General features: G+C 36.3%; 1 pseudogene; it reads right to left on the bottom strand.

Annotated features, from left to right (window-relative positions):
• Nucleotides 1-7,986: 7,986 nt before the first annotated feature.
• LOC137763472 (zinc finger protein 532 pseudogene) lies at nucleotides 7,987-10,716 on the bottom strand (annotated as a pseudogene).
• Nucleotides 10,717-20,455: the final 9,739 nt, after the last annotated feature.

The raw sequence follows: 20,455 nt of genomic DNA, 5'->3' as shown, positions 1-20,455 counted from the left end.
GAGGTGATGTGAAGAGAGACAGCAACTGGAGAGAAACCACAGCCAAGGAACAGCATGCATTGTCAGAAGCCAACAGAATCTTGTAGTGAGCCATGGAATGGATTTTTCAAGAAATCTCAAAAAGTAATGGACCATAACAACACCTTGATTTCAGACTTCTGGCTTCCATAACTGTGAAAGAATAAACTTCAGTTGTTATAAAGTACCAAGTTTGTGGTAATTTGTTATAGCAGCCCTAGCAATCTAATACAGAGTGCTTCTACCCGACCTTTCCCACTATTACACCTTTTATCCCACATGTCAAGGATACAGTTTGGATTTGTGCCACTGACAAAGTATTTCTATCCAATTATATATTTGAAGGACTGAAAAAATCATCAGCTGTCCCAGGATGCTGTCGTCCTCTTGGGAAAGAATTGAGGAAATTATTAGCATGTACACTTACTGTGATGCTACAGCGTTCTTCCTCTAAAGGACCCAGTCTCTTCATTAGTCAATGGATCAGGTCTAAACACTCTCAGGTCTAAAAGCTTGGCAAGTGATTATGATTTGAGTGAAGCGATGGGACTCATCCTTCGGATACTCATCCTCGAGCTCTTCTGGTAGAATAGACAGGACAATGCCCTTTTTGGTGGCCTGTTTATCTCTATCGCCATATTGATAGCTTTTCATGGGTTAAGACTGCCTGGCTGCCACTGTAACCTCACTGTTCACTGTGACCATTGTGACTGCTTGACCTCTGATGACTGAGTGCCATTACCTAGTCTGTATTATTTTTGGATTTGATTACAATTAACATCATTGAGCTCAGTTTTGTTACTGCCAACAGCCTGGCCCTCACAGTATGGCCACAATGAACATTTTATAACTTCAGTAAACAATCATGTGGTAGATTTTCCAGACTTACAAGCATATAAATCTTAATATATCCACTACTCTAAGCCTTTGGATTCCTTCTTTCACTGTTTATCATGGCACTTTCAGCATATCAGTTTTACTTCCTATAGGCCATCACTTTTTCCAAGTTTCTCCTGGAGTCTAAACCCAGGTATTAAATCCTATGTCCTGAGAGAGGGCTCCAAAATTTAAAAAGATGCTTCCTTATACAACTTTATCTTCTACTTTCCTTAATCCTTTCCTCAGCATACAGTTCCACATATAATCTCTCAGTTCCTACTAGTAGGTCCTCCAGTTCTTTTGAGTTATACTATGTTTCCTCCCTTAGTAGATCCATCTTATACCTGGCTTTATACACGTGATTAACCCTAGGTATTGGCCCGTGGCCAAGAAGGGAGATAAGAGCAGATACTGGCAGGGATGCAAGATGTTCTGAAGGGTAGAGGACAGTATATCATCCTCAAACAATGGAGAAGTGCTACCCCTTCACAGAGAGGAGTGGGCTCAGGGGAATCTAGGAATTCAAGATTTTCACATACATTAACTATTTCTCGGGCATTCTGCTCTTTCTCAACTAGGGTCTTGATCTTCGAAAAATTTAAAACTAGGTTGGGAATTTAAGCAGAACTGGAAATGTTTTATTTTAAAATGATACTGATTCTTTTTCCTTCTGCAAGAGATGAGAATTTCTTTATATTAGGAGCTGCTAAGGACGCTCCTCTGGCTTTCTCACTTAGCCTTAATATGATGGTTTAGAGTCCTCATTCTGTCATTATATTTGCCACAGAAAATATAATGCAGAAACAAACATGTACCTTCATTTACTCGTAATTTCTGTTTTTCTCATATTTATCCAGTACCTGATATATCACAACCACTAGTAACTATTCTTCCAAAAGTATATGGTCCCAATTCACCGTGACCAAAAGGAGTAAAATATTCACAGTTACCACAGTCCGGGGATTATCTGTGTACAGTGGAGTATTAGGTAAGTCCCTTTTTTACTTATTACACTTTCCCTCTAGTATTTGAAGAAAAACCTTACTTTCTTTGTGTTTGTTAGATTTCATACACACACATATATATGTATAATATATAAATTTCAAATTAAAAAGATATATTTTATTAAGAGTAGTGAGGAAATGGAAATATGATAGTTTCTCAGTGAAAGTTTATCAAACATTATAGAGTTTGTATGAGTAACCTAGAAGTTTTGACACTCTGGACTTTGTTCCAATTTGACACTGATCCACTATATTAATATTCTTTGGGCTTGTTTATTTAAAGAGCTACATATGTACTGTGTTTTTGATAAATCATAATATCTCTGTTATATATTGCTGTATAACCAATCATTTTTTTTTGACATCTTTATTGGAGTATAATTGTTTTACAATGGTGTGTTAGTTTCTGCTTTATAACAAAGTAAATCAGCTATACTTACACATATATCCCCATGTCTCCTCCCTCTTGCGTCTCCCTCCCACCCTCCCTATTCCACCCCTCTAGGTGGTCACAAAGCACCTGAGCTGATCCCCCTGTGCTATGTGGCTGCTTCCCACTAGCTATCTATTTTACATTTGGTAGTGTATATATGTCCATGCCCCTCTCTCACTTCGTCCTAGCTTACCCTTCCCCCTCCTCAGGTCCTCAAGTCCATTCTCTACGTCTGCTTCTTTATTCTGTCCTGCCTCTAGGTTCTTCAGAACTATATATATATATATATATATATATATATATATATATATATATATATATATATATATATATATATATATTTTTTTTTAGGTTCTATATATATGTATTAGCATATGGTATTTGTTTTTCTCTTTCTGACTTACTTCACTCTGTATGACAGACTCTAGGTCCATCCACCTCATTATAAATAACTCAATTTCATTTCTTTATATGGCTGAGTAATATTCCGTTGTCTATACGTGCCACATCTTCTTTATCCATTCATCTGTTGATGGACACTTAGGTTGCTTCCATGTCCTAGCTATTGTAAATAGGGCTTCAGTGAACATTGTGGTACGTGACTCTTTTTGAATTATGGTTTTCTCTGGGTTTATGCCCAGTAGTGAGACTGCTGGGTCATATGGTAGTTATATTTTTAGTTTTTAAGGAACATCCATACTGTTTTCCGTAGTGCCTGTATCAATTTACCTTCCCACAAACAGTGCAAGAGGGTTCCCTTTTCTCCACACCCTCTCCAGCATTTATTGTTTGTAGATTTTTTGGTGATGGCCATTCTGACTGGTTTGAGGTGATACCTCATTGTAGTTTTGATTTGCATTTCTCTAATGGTTAGTGATGTTGAGCATCCTTTCATGTGTTTGTTGGCAATCTGTATGTCTTCTTAGGAGAAATGTTTATTTAGGTCTTCTGCCCATTTTTGGATTCGGTTGTTTGTTTTTTTGATATTGAGCTGCATGAGCTGCTTGTATATTTTGGTGATTAATCCTTTGTCAGTTGCTTTGTTTGCAAATATTTTCTCTCTTTCTGAGGGTTGTCTTTTTGTCTTGTTTATGGTTTCCTTTGCTGTGCAAAAGCTTTTAAGTTTCATTAAGTCCCATTTGTTTATTTTTGTCTTTATTTCCATTTCTCTAGGAGGTAGGTCAAAAAGGATCTTGCTGTGATTTATGTCATAGAGGGTTCGGCCTATGTTTTCCTCTAAAAGTTTTATAGTGTTTGGTCTTACATTTAGATCTATAATCCATTTTGAGTTTATTTTTGTGTATGGTGTCAGGGAGTGTTCTAATTTAGATCAATGGAACAGGATAGAAAGCCCAGAGATAAACCCACGTGCATATAGTCAACTTACCTGTGATAAAGGAGGCAAGAATATACAATGGAGCAAAGACAGCCTCTTCAATAAGTGGTGCTGAGAAAACTGGACAGCGACATGTAAAAGAATGAAATTAGAACCCTTCCTAACACCATACAAAAAAATAACCAACCATTCTTAAACTTAGGGTTAAAACAACACCATATTATTTGCTTATGACCCTCTGGACCAGCAATTTGGTCTGGGGTCAGGGAAGTGTTATCTTTGGAGCTCCCCTGAGCTTACTCTTTAGTACAGAGTTAGCCATCAGCTTAGCTGGGGCAGAATGATCCAAGAAGGCATCAGTCACATAGCTGGAGTTTGGCAGATTAGTAGGAAGCTTTGATTTTCACTTTCTTGTGGCCCCTCCAACAGACAAGCTTGAACTTTTTGAGATGAGAGCAGAATTCTATAACAGCTTGCATGAAAGTTTTAGGCTTAGGTTTAGAACTCACACAATGTCACTTCTGCTTCTTCTATTGAGTTTTAGAACAAGTCACTAGTCAAGTCCATATTCAAAGGGTGGAGAAGTAGCTTCCACCTCTTGACAGGAGGAGATACAAAGCAAACATAGTCATTTTTAATGCACTACAGTAAGAAACTCATTAAATACAAAATCACCAAAGCTAGGTTCGTTTGATTTATTACAGGAAGGGTGTAGAGTACTTTGACTGGGCTTTTTTACAGCTTCAGAGCAGGGAAGTCAGGGGAAGATAGTTAGGGTGTTTGGGCCTGGTTGGTGATATCAAGGAAGACTTTGTAAAGAACAGGTTGTGACTTGACAAGGTTTATGACATAACTTTGGATTGCTGGACACGGTGAGGTGAAGTCTTGAATCTAGGTTATTAATATTATTATTATTATTTTCATTATTATTATTTGGCCAAACATCCTATATTTATTCACATATGAGCTGTGTTTAATATAGTCATGATGGATATAGTACATAACATCTGACCGCAGCAAGACCTTTTGAGGAACTGAATATCAACTACATTATATCATGCAAATATCTATACACACAGAACATTTCTTTTTTAAAGTACATAACATTATTAAAATGTAAAATAAAATATATAAACACAAAAAATGACAAGAAAAAATATAATTCTTCCAGAGGACTACAAATGCAAGAGCCAGTAGAGTACCTCTGCTGCACTTCAATAAAGTGGAACTACCAACAATAAACATGCTTATTGAAATTACTGAACTAAACCCAGGTAGCTCAGTGCTTAATCTAACAGCCATTTGCAATACGCAGACTGCTGCATTGTCAAAGCAGTTGTTGAAGTCATGCACACCAACTCAAAGTACCAGGATGTTTGGCAGTGGCATCCAGAAAAGGAAATGCAAACTCTTCCAACAGGAAAGGATTAAGTCAGTTGTGATATTTTTACTGTCAAGGGTCAAGATAAATACTTGATAATGCTGATTGTTTCTCTAATATCGAATAAATTACATGACAAAACTTGCCTCTATAACTTTGATTTAACTACATATTTGTAACTTTTACAGTAATCCAGCCCTTTTATAACTTTATCCCCTGTGCTCTTTAAACCAGCCTTGCAAATTGGCCCAGAAAACAAGTCCACATTTTTCTTATATAATACCATTCTTCCCCATTCCTCAAGATTAAGTTAAGAAAATCTGCATTCCTTACTGGATTATTAGTCTAAGTTTTTCTCCACCACTGGGGAAAAAAAAAACCTACTTGTAACGCTGCTTTAAAAGCTGTTTAGTGTGTGGATTAAATATCTAAACGTAAGGCCAGACACTATAAAACTCTTAGAGGAAAACATAGGCAGAACACACTTTGACATAAATCACAGCAAGATCTTTTTTGACCCACGTCCTATAGTAATTACATTATAGTAATGTAATTACATTATAGTAATGAAAATTAAAACAAAAATAAACAAATGGGACCAAATGAAACTTCAAAGCTTTTCACAGCAAAGGAAACCATAAACAAGACAAAAAGACAACCCTCAGAATGGGAGAAAATATTTGCAAATGAAACAACTGACAAAGGATTAATCTCCAAAATATACAAGCAGCTCATACAGCTGAATATCCAAGAAACAAACAACCTAATCAGAAAATGGGTGGAAGACCTAAGTAGACATTTCTCCAAAGAAGACATACAGATTGCCAACAAACACATGAAAAGATGCTCAGCATCACTAATGATTAGAGAAATGCAAAACGAAACTACAGTGAGGTATCACCTCACACCAGTCAGAATGGCCATCATCAAAAAATCTACAAACAATACATGCTGCAGACGGTGTGGAGAAAAGGGAACCCTCTTGCACTGTTGGTGGGAATGTAAATTGGTACAGCCACTATGGAGAACAGTATGGAGGTTCCTTAAAAAACTAAAAATAGAACTACCATATGACCAAACAATACCACTATTGGGCATATACCCTGAGAAAACCATTCAAAAAAACACATGCAGCCCAATGATCTTTGAGCACTATTTACAATAGCCAGGACATGGAAGCAACCTAAATGTCCATCTACAGATGAATGGATAAAGAAGACGTGGTACATATATACAATGGAATATTACTCAGCCATAAAAAGGAATGAAATTGGGTCATTTGTAGAGACGTGGGTGGACCTAGAGTCTGTCATACAGAGTGAAGTAAGTTAGAAAGAGAAAAGCAAATATCATATAATAATGTATATATGTGGAATCTAGAAAAATGGTACAGATGAACCAATTTGCAAAGCAGAAATAGAGACACAGACATAGAGAACAAATGTATGGATACCAAGGGGGAAAGGGGTGGGGTGGGAGGAATTGGGAGATTGGGACTGACACATATACATTACTGATACTATGTATAAGATAGATAACTGATGGGAACTTACTGTATAGCACAGGGTACTCTACCAAATGCACTGTGGTAATCTAAATGGGAGGGAAGTCCAAAAGAGAAGGGATATATGCATGTGTATGGCTGATTCATTTTGTTGTGCAGCGGAGGCTAACATAACATTGTAAAGCAACCATACTTCAATAAAAATTAGTGAAAAAAAAAATAAAATAAAAACTGTTTGGTGTGGCCTAAAAAAAACTGTGAGCAGAAACTAACACAACATTGTAAAGCAACTATACTCCAATAAAAAGTATAAAATAAAATAAAATTTTTAAAAAATGTGAGGAACCCATCTCTGCAGCTGTGTTTCAAATGTGCACTTTTATACTTAGAGTAGGCACACTGAGGATAATGTTAAGGTAATGAAGCTTTCTTAATGTTATTGAGACCCATGATCACCTATAATTTATGTAGTAAATATAAAAGTTAAAAAACACATTCTAAATTAATTTCTAATTAATTCTAAAATTGCTCTCATTTAATTCTAAAAATTAAAATGGCAATATCTTAACCTGTAATTAGTTAACAAACTAATATTTTTAATATTTGCAACATCCAAAATGGTTTATTTGAATTTAGGAACTTCCTCTGTTATAAAGAACTCTGTTTTAAAGAAACAGTAAAAGAGGAAATTAACCCTAAAAAACTCAAAACATTTTCCACCAGATACTGATATAAACATGTAACAAAGATTATAAAATGTTATTCATTTAAATATATACAAACTCTTTTAAACTCAAATATGTTTTAAACTCATCAAGTACATATATAAGATGAAGAAGGCACATGGAAAGAGAATATACTGCAACAGCCTAGACCATACTGTTAACTCGACTAAGATGCATTTTTTGGCAACAAAAATGCCTTGCCTTTTTCAGTCCAACATGGACAGAGATTTTCCTTATAGGCATGTGAAAATTAATAAAGAGCAACCTCATTTCAAATGGAGTCAGAGGCCAGAAGGGAGAGCTCTCACACAGTACCACTTGGTCAATAACAGGAAGGACTCTCAATTACAGACCCCAACAAGAAGAGTCATCAACAGGAAAGAATTGTCAGTTACTAGTCTCAACAGGAAAGATGTATATTGCATCTCCTTCAGAAAATTGAACACCCCAGCAACTAAGCCAGTGAGAACATTTTCGCTCTGAATTCTCACTTTCGTCCAATGGATTTTCCTTCAAAACAATCCCTCCTAACTTCTTCCTTTTTCTCTATAAAATAACATTCCTCTCCTTTGTTTGTTGGACTTGCCTATGGCTTTTCCTATAGCCTGCTTGTCCTGAATTGCAATTCTTTGCTGTTCCCAGATAAACCCATTTTGCTGGTTAAATTCCTGGCTGTTTTATTTTTTAGGTTAACAGACATCTGTAGCTATTTCTCAGTTGAACTCATTTTTTTGGATTTAATAAAGATCATGTCATGTGTCCACATGTGAGTATTTAAGGCAGCATCAGCTGCAAAATGTTTTGCACACACTTTGCTTTATCTTTCTGACACTACACCATCAGATGATTTATCCTTGTGCCTAGGTTTGTTCTCCTGTGGGTTATCTTCCCCACACCCATTCTGTTTGGACACTGGCTGAGGTTACTTCAATTTGTTCACTATGAAGAGCTGCCTGGACAGAGAGACTTGGGACATATAACAGAGGCCACATTTGGGCACTGGTAAGAAGAATCATTCAATTTGTGTTACAGGTTGTTGTCATAGAACTGCAGGAGATTTTTCATTATGAAACTGCACACAGCACATTTGTGAACCTTAAAAACATTTCTCTTTAGCTTTTCCAGGATTGGGTAATAGTTCCTTTGGGAGACATAAAGTCTAAAACTGATTCTGAAACCAAGCAGGACCTTGGGGGGCTTTCCCCAGGACAGAGAACCCCATGACCCCTGCCTCTTGTTTGTAGAAAAACTTTAGCCTCCTAGGCCTTCCTCGAGTTCCAAAGAAATTCAGTCAGAGAAGTGAGAAAATGCAGAAACAAAGGAAAACAGTCAAGAGAGACAAAACAATAATAGTTTAGACATAAAACAAATTCAAGGACTTTTAGTTCCTCCTCAAGGCTATAGATCATATCCTGAGACATATCCTTGAGTTGTTTTGCAAATATTAAAACCCTCACCGGCTGCAAGAAATTAACTGCATGTTGGCCACCAGCACAAAGACCCCCACAGACCAGTTGAAACCAGAAGGTTGATGAATGAGATTCCCAAACATCACCCTGCTACCACACCAACAACTGATAAGAGAACTGTGTGTGAGCTGATCACACACTCTGTAATCCTCTCCCTCATACTGTTTTTTTTTTTTTTAAATAAATTTATTTATTTATTTTTGGCTGCACTGAGTCTTTGTTGCTGCACGTAGGCTTTCTCTAGTTGCGGCGAGTGGGGGCTACTCTTCATTGCAGTGTGTGGGCTTCTCATTGCAGTGGCTTCTCCTGTTGTGGAGCACAGTCTCTAGGCACATGGGCTTCAGTAGTTGTGGCATGTGGACTCAGTACTTGTGGCTTGCAGGCTCTAGAGCGCAGGCTCAGTAGTTGTGGTGCACGGGCTTAGCTGCTCCGTGGCATGTGGGATCATCCCAGACCAGGGCTCGAAACTGTGTCCCCTGCATTGGTAGGAGGATTCTTAACCACTGCACCACCAGGGAAGTCCCATACTTTTTTTAAAAACCCTTTTCTGAAAGTCATTAGGGAGTTCAGGTCTTTTGAGCATTAGCTGTCTCTTCTTGTTTGATGCCTTGCAATAAATGCTGTAGTCCCCTTCACCACCACCTGGTGTCAGTAGATCGGCTTTTCTGCACATTAGGTGAACGAACCCAAGTTTTGTTCTGCAACAGTTCTTCCATCTTCTCCTTTGGACTGGGAAACTTGGCATCTTCTTTCGTTTCTGTTTTCTTCTCATTTGTCACTTCTGTTGGTTATTTTTTTTAGAGTCTCTTGTTACAACTTTTTAGAGTACTTATATGTAATTATGTATTAGAATGATAATTTATTTAAAAATCTTCAACAACAATTATTTATAGATGTTATACACTGTGCTGTGCATTGTGATGACTGAGAGAGAGATAGTTCAGAAAGAATCCCTGCCTTTTTAAGTTTATAGTCTAAAAAAGAAGATAGAAAAAGCAAACAGGCAAAAACCAAGGGAAAAATGATCATAAATGCTGTAAAAGAAACAAACAGGTTTGGAGAAGTGAGATCAATTTAGATAAAAATTGTTGAAGTGGAAATTTAATATCTGTCACCTCCTCCCATAAATGACTTTAATTTCCATGAAAAGAGGTGTCAGTACCTAACAGACCGTCTATTCCACTCTAAGTGCATGGTAAATAAGTTGAATGAGAAAAATGAATGAATGGATGACTTACATTTATTAAATGTCTACCAATTTCACTGAACTGAGTTCGTTGTGTACATTATCTCATTTTATCCTTATAACGACCTTAAGCCATCCATATTTTATAGGTAATAACATCTTTATAGGTAATATACATCTTGTCCAAAATCAGAGAACTTGTTACATGCTGGGCCATCTGATTCCAAAATGGAGATGTGTGGCCAAGGTAATTAATCATTAGAGGTAATGGTTCTATAAAATTAGACTTATTCAGCACATAATAATATTCTTACTTCAGTCCTGTTCCATTTATTCTGTGCATTGACTTCTATTCACTTAAATTTTACATTTGAATGTAAGTAAATAATTGACTTTTATATGTATAATTTCTCCAGAATAAACATTTAAAAAACACTCTTTAAATTCAGTCATCATCTCCATAAGTATTCTGTTATTCAAAGATTATATTGTGAGTTAATCTCTAACAACTTGTATATGAAATAAAATGGGAAGGAGAGAGAAGAAGAAAATGGTTACTATACACAAATAACACATACATGTAACAAGAAAAGAGAAAATATCAAAGATACTTTAGTCCTCATTTCTGTAAGTTGGTTATTATGTCATAGTTAATATCTGTGGCTTTCTTCTTTAGTGCCCATCTCATACTTCCTTGTCTTCAACCAGAAACTTTCCTGGGTTCTTTACCTGGAGGAGTGATCCAAATCTCCACTCCTACAAGGTGTGATTCTTTAACCATCTTGGCTTTTTTTGGTTGCTGTTAGTGTTCCATTAAGATTTGCAACTTGGTGTTGAAGCAAAAGAGGCATTCAGAGAATCCCCTGAGTTCCAGACATAGTCCTATTTATCTCCATTTTGTCGCAGCAGCTAAACTTCCCCTTGATAATCAGAATGAATCACTCCATACAATAGATTAACTTTTCTTTTCTTTTTCTTTTTTTTGCCTTTTGATTGAGAGGCATAAAAACCCCAAAATGACTAGGTGGTAGTGTCATCTTCCAATTCAGTGGAACCATTATTGAGTCCCCTGGTGGAAATCAAATAAGAAGAACAAACCCGACTCCATATTGGACCCATTCCTTTAGCTCTAACCTTTGTGCTCTGTTGCCTGTGCTTAGTCATACTGGCTCTGCCCCTTTGTAAAAGAATGTTGCCTATAGCCTGGAATATACATAATAGTCCTTTCTCAAGGTGCCTCCCAGGCTTGACCTTTAAAGGTATAAAACTTTTCATTCACATAGAGATAAAAAGTTGCAAAACAGAGAATAACATTTGTCTTTTTGGAGGTTTACAGGAATATTGTGACTAGACCTATGTGGACAGGTGCAAGAGCAAAGGATTATCACATCCCCTCTGGGTCTGGCCAGCACCAAGAAGTTTGCAACAACCAGCCACATCCCCTTCTCTTTCAGTATAAAATAAACCTGAATTCTAGCTTGAGTAAGATGGTTCTTTGGGACACTAGTCCACCATCTCCTCAGTCCTTGCCCCAACACCTCATCTTTCAATTTGTTGGCCTTTTGTGTGGTGAACAGTACAAGTCTGGACTTGGTCACAGAAAGGTTCCCCATTGAGAACTGAGGTCAGTCGATGGAATGGGAAGTGAAAATTCTGCAGGTGTAAGAGTATAATCCCACTTCCACTTCTTGATTCTGGCACCCATGTATGCTGGCTATCGGGAGATATCACTATATAATAGTCTCTGAATCAAAGCATACACTGCCTCCTATAAAACAAACAAAAAATCTTTTCAGGGTGTTGCCTTCCAAGTGTTGCTATAACTCATCAGTGAGCCATTCCATCTTTCAATTAGGCTAGCTACTTCTGGGTGATGGGGCATATGTTAAAATCCATTGTAAACTCCATTCACTCTGTGCCTTGTCTATTCAGTCTTCCCATGATGTCTTTAATGAGTAGAAGTTATTTGTTTTAATGTGCTTAAATTTATCATTTTTCTTTTTTTATGATTAGTGCTGTCATGGTCTCTAACACGTTCGCCGTTGGGTCCACATACAGCAGAACTGCTACAGGTGCTTGTGTAGGTGTGGCTCTCTCCAGGTTCCTGGGAGGACTCCTACTGGGTCACTGAGTGGGTCCTTGGGGAGGCAGGACTAGCCCTGGACCACAGCTGAGTGAGGCTGGAACAGGGTCACAGAGCTGCTTTTAAGGTTCACAGCCAGGTCCAAGATCTGAAGGCCTGCCTCTGGGGACGTGAATAAGGGTGTGTCCTGCCAGATCTCTGGGCAGGCATGACTGTGACTAGGAGGGACTGGAGCTGAATCAAAGGGTTTGCAGGACCTGCAGTTAGGTTGAGGTCAGGGAACCTGCCTCCAGGGGCACAGATGGGCATGACTCCCACTGGGTCCCTGGGCTGGCAGGAGTACATATAGACCACAGCTGCAGCTAAGGTTGGTTAGTTGAGGGGCTGAAGCTATGTTATAGGGCTGCTTCAGGATCCTCAGTAGGGACCAAGGTCTTCAGACCTGAGGTACGGGCAGGTGCAGCTCTGAGCCCTTTGGTGAATGATGCTAGTAGCAAGGCGAAGGCCAATCAGGGCTCTAACCAAATCCATAGGAACATGGGGCTGTTTCCAGATCTGTAACTAGGATCATAGTTGGCCAGCCTACCACCAGGGTGCAGACCTACCTTTTTAAAATGGCCCTCCACAGTCTTGGGCTCCATAGGGGTTTCACCATCTAGATCCCAAAACTCCCACAAAAGCACTCTTGTTTGTGGATGACTGCCAAATTATTGTTGCTGTGGGTGGATATGAGTGAGGGACACCCTATTCTGCCAACCTGTTGACATCCCTTGCCTAGCGGTGAGCATTCTGTTAACTGAAATTTGAACCAAGTCTCTAAGATAGGTCATTTCTAATATAGCATACAGTAGCCTATTCTATTCTGTATTGAGCAAACTATATCTCTAACATCATGTTCACATTCTAAATTCTACAATCAAGATTTATGTTTAGAAGATCCCACATGCCACGGAGCAACTAGGCCCGTGAGCCACAACTACTGAGCCTGCGCGTCTGGAGCCTGTGCTCCGCAACGAGAGAGGCCGCGACAGTGAGAGGCCCGTGCACCGCGATGAAGAGTGGCCCCTGCTTGCCACAACTAGAGAAAGCCCTCGCACAGAAACGAAGACCCAACACAGCCAAAAATAAATAAATAAATTAATTAAAAGGGAAAAAAAAATCTCCAAAAAAAAAAAAAAAGATTTATGTTTAAAAACAGAATTCACTGTAGATCATAATTTCCTGTAGCAAAGAACAGCTAGAGTGAGAATTTATTACAGATGAAAAATACAGGTGAAGCTATATGGGACATTTATGAGGAAAATAAGTGTTAGTGATTAAACTTTGAAGCTTATCTACCATGAGGTGATGTTATAGAATACATTTAGAGAAAGGCTACCAAACAACATAGGTATATTTTTTTCTCAAACAATTTTTGTGGTATTTGTGGTTTGAATAAAGAAGATTAATCTTGAAGTACATGATGACAATATTAGTTTCTGGGTAGGGAAAAATGGTTTGAAAACAGATTTCTGTTTAAGACCTGTCAGGGCAGATAATTTTATTATTTCATTTTTCTTTTGAAGAGCAAAATTATTACCACAATATAAATCCATTTATATCTCTGGACTTTAATGAATAAGGAATGTTTCAGATCCAGAAATGACCAACAATGTGAAACTAATTATGAAAACTGAGGTTTTCAGATCTTTCTCCTGTGGTTTGGTATTGATATAATGTAATATATTATATTTTTATAATTGCTTTAAAACACTTAAGTATAAACCTTCTGGAATTATGCATATTTAAGTGTATATGTGTGTGTGAGTATGTGTGTGTGTATTTCTTTTCATTGGTACCCTAACAGGTGCTACCTAACAAATGGCCTGCCCATGTTAGATTACAACCCAGAGGAAAATCCTAAAGTCACTTTAATTTTTCATTTGAAGAGCTCTTGCTCTAACTAAACCTAGGCTCAGACCAAACATAGGAAGCTCATAATCTAGAGTTATGATTAGTGTATATTGTGCTTCAACCTCTCATCCATTTAATGGAGAACATGGCTGAACTTTGGATGGCCTGCCCTTACCAATGTTTGAAATTGAGCATGGCTGCTCTGACATGAAAAGTCAATAAAATTGAGCAACGTAGCTCAAACTATCAAAAGCTTACTAAAAGCTACATTTACAGGTTGGGAATTCAAGTGCTTAAAATTAAACACAAATCAAAGTAATTTCTAACTGAGTCTAAAAAAGTTCACCATTATGCCCTGTCTCTTTGAATAGAATGGTTTGGTTTCTTTTCTTCAGATTTATTTAAATATTTATTTGAGAGTCCATGAACAATAAACTTTTGAGTAACTTTTTTTCTATGTATATACCTGAAGTTTAATAATTATGAAAACACCTGGTTAGATTAGAAAAAGAAAATACAGTTTCTTATTGAAAACACAAGATCTCAGTTTTGTCTGGGTGCTAGACCTTACTAATAATTTTTTTTAAGTTATAGTGATTTGTTTCATTTTGTTAATTGGCTAATTCTATAACTTATCCCTTACAGATGTAAAGAAAGGGAAAGTGAACTCCCTGAAGATTTTTTAAGCTAATGTTCTTTCTGTCTCTCCATATTCTGCTGTTTTTAACTGGTTTCCAACTCCTTTTCTCACTCATGAATTTGTTGCTTCCTCTTTGCTCGAAAACATAGGTACAGTACCTTCAGGAAAATCAACATATACTGGTTATGATGGTCTTCCATTATTTATGCTTTCTTCAACAGACTGTGATACTTATTAATAGCAGTACTGCTGTCTCTCAACTCAAAGGTCATGAAGTTTTATTTTTAATGTCACATAGATTATTTGGTAACTGTTAGGCGTACCAGTAGATAAACCTCAAAGTTAATTTTAAAATCTTATATGGACAAGACAAAGAATGGTAAAATTATGACCAGGAGTCACTGTTGCCCTCAGTTCTAAGAGTTATTTTTTTAAAAAAGAAGAAGGAAGGAAAAAAAAAAAAGAAGGAAAGAAATAGGGTTAATGAGAAGATATATATCAGAACCGTTTGGAGATTTGTTGGTTGAAAGTGTTTTAGCACACCACCTGTCCTGAGAATTTTGCATTAAGAGAGTCTTACACAATTTTGGCAGCTCTGAGGTGTTCTGTGTTCTCAAAATATAGGATTACCATCATTGTCTATTTTTTACCAAATGGAAACTTTAGATTTTCATTGGTAATTACAAATTATACAGATTTCCAAGTTTTATGAAACATTTGAATCTACCGTGAAAATGCCTATTTTTGGTTTTCTGCTCCCCAAACCTTATCAATACTGGTAACTAACTAGTAATTGCCATATGATACAAACAAAGGCCTTTTCTTTTTTTCTATTTCAGTGAGGCCCTACATTTTTCATGATACACAGTTTAAGGATATTTAGCTTATGGATCTGTTTTAAGAAACTCATCTGCAAGGGATAATTGTATATGTTATTTAGATTTATTTACAACTCATTTAAGAGAAGGATGCCTGGATGTATAATTTTTATCAGAATATATGGAAAACATTGCAAAGCGATGAAGTCAGTTATATTATTCCATCCATTAGAAATCACCAGTATAACTAAACATAAAAAAAAAAATTCCAGTTTAGAATACTTTAGGATTGATATATTTCTTAAAGGCCCAAGAGGGTAACTTTGTGATATTTAAAGGGCTTAAATTTTAGGATGCAAGATAAATGGCCTTTTTAAACCAAGTATTTTATATAGGAAAAGCATTTATTTTTCATTTTAAAGCTATCAAATAGGTATGATATCCATACTTTAGGAATGAGCTAAGATGTTTGCTGTGATACTGGATATTACAGCTCCTGCAGTCATTCTTTCCATTTTTAAGGGTGTATTCTAACAGTGGAAGCATCTAGCATGTCGGTGATTGTACTAATTCAGAAAAAAACCATTAATATTAGTTTTCATTTTTTTGAATTTTAAGTTTTCGAGAAAAGGGTACAGTTGGAGGTTATCACCCACAAATATATTTAAATGGGTATTTCTTACTTTGAATTTAAAGTAATCTTATTAATTTCTATTTTAAATAAATAGTTATATATTTAGTTACATTACCAGTTTTTAAAATTCTCAATTCCAGTGAGACAAAGTATACTAACATGTTTAAATAACTACATTCATTCTTAAATTTTAACATTCCAGCAACCATTCTGGCTTACAGAACTTCCATTCTGGTTCCATGTTATGACACATGCCCCTTGGTTTTAAAAACAAAAAAAACCCTTCCATTTTGTTAAACTATTTTACCAAATAGAATGAACTAGCCAGCACATCTAATGTACTTATCTACTTATCATTGGTAACTCTGTTACCTTCTAACTACTGAACCAGTCTCTCCTGATGTATAAATGAGTCCCTGGGGGCTTTTGGAAGCTGTATTAACTCTTTCAGTCTTTTATTTTTATCTCTTATTATTTTTTTTCTCATTCTTAATCTAAATAGAAGACAGTTATCTAGTTTAGTGGCTTTTATTTTGAAGATTCTCAGATCATGTTTTAGTTTCTTTTAGCTTTGCAGCCCCTGAGAAATACATTACTTTATAATGTAATGGCAATTGGTACTAGTATACCACACAGAGAGAATTATTCTTATTATTTGATGAATGAACAATCCTAAAATTATAATATTGTAACTGAAAGGACTTTGAGATTTAAGGAAATGATGAAAAGAATTAGAAACTTTTGTGTAGTACTTACTATTTTCACTCATCTGCAAAATGTGAAGTTATAGCTTTGGAATATAGATCCAAGTGAGGGAGAATAGTTTTCTAGTTATTAATATTAATTAGGAGGGAAAAAACTAGTAAAGTTCACATCTGGAAAGTACCCAAAGTTGCTAAAAGGTAGTAAATGTGGTTTTCAGTGTAAGTTATTGACATAAGATGATTTATTTATAATATATTTAGATTTTGAAAGTTACTGAGAGAAACATACATACAAACTAGATTTTCTTTTCTGAATCAGTGGAACAGAATTGGAGGGGGAGCCTTATTACAGTAACCATGTCTATGAGGAATATTTACAGCTAAGCCTACTCCTATAGGCTTTAAGCTCAAATCATCAAAATTTAAATTGTTATTCCTTATTTTGCCTATACCCATTTTTCTGTTTCAGTGTCATTTTTGCTTGACAAAATGTTGGTGACATAGTGTATTTCTATTTGGTAGGCCCTTAAGAAGAATAATTTGCCAAAAGCAATAATGGCTCAGATTAACAATGAAGTGGAATTGAACCAACTTCCAGGTCCAACTAAGGAGCAGACATTCTGTGGGTATTTCGTTTTTAGATTATAAATATGTTGAGATTTATTAATGGGGAGTTAAGCCTATGTCAGATTATGGGATGAAGACTGTTAATGACATCATAGTTGTACTTTTTTTTTTCTAACTTCATACTCAACTAATACAGTTAGATATTTCTACTACATCATAGTGATTATATTTTTATGATAAAAAAGTAATAGTTCCATATCTTTACAAACTGTCTCTGCAGAGATGTCAGGTGATGATGTTATTGGCATCTCGATTTGGCAGTATCCGAAACATGAGACTGCCTTAAAGTATATGTGCTACTTCGGTTACGTATCTCCCTCTGCCTAGGGGCCAGGCCAGTTCCAACGAATACCAAGATTCTCGTACATAATAGTTTATAAAGAATTTAAGGGTTCAGACAGTTGGTTGAAAACAGAAAACTTAAAAAAAAATTTTTTTAAACTAAAATTTTTAAATTTCAGTTTGAAGTGCCTGGTTTATAAAATCAGATTCTTTGATTATTACCTTTCTCTTTTAAACTGACTAATTTTGCTGATTAAACTTAAAGTCCTAGGCTCAAATGTGATGATTTATTGATAAAATTGCTTCTTGATGGTTTGAGGTCATGACGTTTATTAAATTGTCCTTGTTTTCCCAAATACTGGTCTAACCATATCCAGATGTCATTATTCAATTAAGCAAGTTAAGAAATCATCCTGTAAATGAATGTTTAGGTTACTAAATTATATCATCTGCTGAGGAAGTGTCAATCTTCCCTACATTAAGAGGCGCCGTCATCTCCTCAAAACACATGCTGTTTCCTTGGTATTAGCGGAGACTGTGTTCATTTAAAGATGGGAAGCCTTTCGTGCAGTTCCTAGAAACACTTGCTTTTTCTAGAAAGAAACTTTTCTATGATTAGTTTATAATTGTGTTTTCTCTAAGCGCTTTCTTTTATTTCAGTTATCAATTTAATTTTCAAGTTGACAAATGCTATGTAAAGTCTCTCATACTGAGACTGGTCCATTAAATTATTGAAAGTCGCACTGCTCTTCATCTTTCAGGTGTCTGAAGTGAATGCCTTCAGGTGTTTGGAAGGTGTGAGATCATAAACTTTATTCATTTTCCTTATACAAAGCGATGGCTTCTAATGCTTATATTTCAAGATTTTTTTTTTTAAAGACAACAACCCCTAATAGAGTAAAATTTGATTTCAGTCCAGGTCCCAATAATGTATTTGATTTTTCTGTTGTTGCTGGTGCTTCCTCTTGCATCAGATAGAGATTATCTGCCTTTTTGTAGGGTACCCTTGTGACACCTTACGCCCAGTTGGAAAATACTATATGGCTTCTTTGTGCCTCTGCTATCTTTTCAAGAGCCATTTTACAAAAATCCTAGGTAGCTTATTTTGGTATTTAAATATATGTATACATGTGAGAGATACTTTTAGAACAGACTATTTTTACTTAAAAATTCCTGAATTCACATTTTTAAGATTAAATTTGAACTTTCCAGAATTTGAATTTGCCTTTCTCCACAGCAGTGTAATAGGCCATAATTCAGCAATAGAAGAAATTGATGTCTGGTTAAAGGAAACAGATGTGAAGGGGAAAAAATTGTTTTAATGTAACAGAAATGAATTTTTAAATAAAATTGTCTTGTTTCTGTAATTTTGTATTTGCTGCTACAGTAGCTCAATATTTTACAGAGCTAACATATAAATCTGGCTCCATTCAAAAACTGGAGTACTTTCTAGTACCACCGGCCTAGGAGGAAACTATGCACCAGTCTTCCAGATGGGTGACTCACGGCCTTGTTTAGCTGATGCATACTTTAAAATTCACCTATAGCCCAACATCCAGGAAGTTTGGGAGAAACTTTTATCTTGCTAGTTGTAGAATTATGATTCTTTTTGGGCACTGGCATTTTGTGAAACCTTTGGGGGAGGGAAGGTGAGGCTGGGGAAGAAATGTGAATTATGTAGAAGGGTGTTTTCATGTTTCCTACCCTCTCCTAGAACCAGTACAACTTTCTTACCTGTGTCAGGTCCTAGTTCACCAGCTTTGTATCCAGTGATCATCTCATACAAGTTTGGCTTTACTTGGTGATAGTGCCCACAGCTAAGTTATCTGACATATTTGACTTTCAACAGTAACAAAAATGGTTTTGGATTTTGTTTTATTTCCTAAAAATATATACAATGTCAGAACTTCACATTTTATATACTAGTATCTGGCTATTAGTATTTTACAGGAACCGTAGTTCTTGGTGACTATATATACATATATATATATTGGGTGGGCCAAAAGATTTGTTCAGTTTTTTCTGTAAGATGGCTCCAGTAGCACTTAGTTGCCTTTAACTTCCTTCGAAACAATTTGGTTAGATTGCATGTGGCAGCTGTCAGATTAGCATGCATTTATAAAAAGACTTATCAAAATTGGTGAATTTTTGTGTAGCCATTGTAATATTGAAGAGGGAAGAAAAAAAGCAACATTTTCGGCATATTATGTTTATTATTTCAAGAAAAGTAAAAACTGAAACGTAAAACAAGATTCGTGCAGCGTGTGGAGAAGGTGCTGTGACTGATCGAATGTGTCAAACGTGGTTTGCGATGTTTCATGCTGGAGATTTCTCGCTGGACGATGCTCCATGGTATGTAGACCAGTTGAAGTTGATAGCGATCAAATTGAAACAATAATTGAGAACAATCAACGTTATACCATGAGGGAGATAGCCAACATACTCAAAATATCCAAATCAAGCGTTGAAAATCATTTGCACCAGCTTGGTTATATGAATCGCTTTCATGTTTGGGTTCCTCATAAGTCAAGGTAACAAAACCTTCTTGACCATATTTCCTCCTACGATTCTCTACTGAGATGTAATGAAAACGGTCCTTTTTTAAAGCAAATTGTGATGGGTGATGAAAAGTGGATACTGTACCAAAATGTGGAACAGAAGAGATCATGGAACAAGAGAAATGAACCACCACCAACTACACCAAAGGCCAGTCTTCACCCAAAGAAGGTGATGTTGTGTATATGGTGGGATTGGAAGGGAGTCCCCTATTATGAGCTTCTTCTGGAAAGCCCAACGATTAATTACAACAAGTACTGATCCCAATTAGACCAACTGAAAA

The sequence above is a fragment of the Eschrichtius robustus genome, chromosome 4 (genome assembly GCF_028021215.1).
Source record: "Eschrichtius robustus isolate mEscRob2 chromosome 4, mEscRob2.pri, whole genome shotgun sequence".
Taxonomy (NCBI): Eukaryota; Metazoa; Chordata; class Mammalia; order Artiodactyla; family Eschrichtiidae; genus Eschrichtius; species Eschrichtius robustus.
The sequence above is the reverse complement of the archived record's forward strand: the minus strand, read 5'-3'. Positions and strand labels throughout refer to the sequence as shown.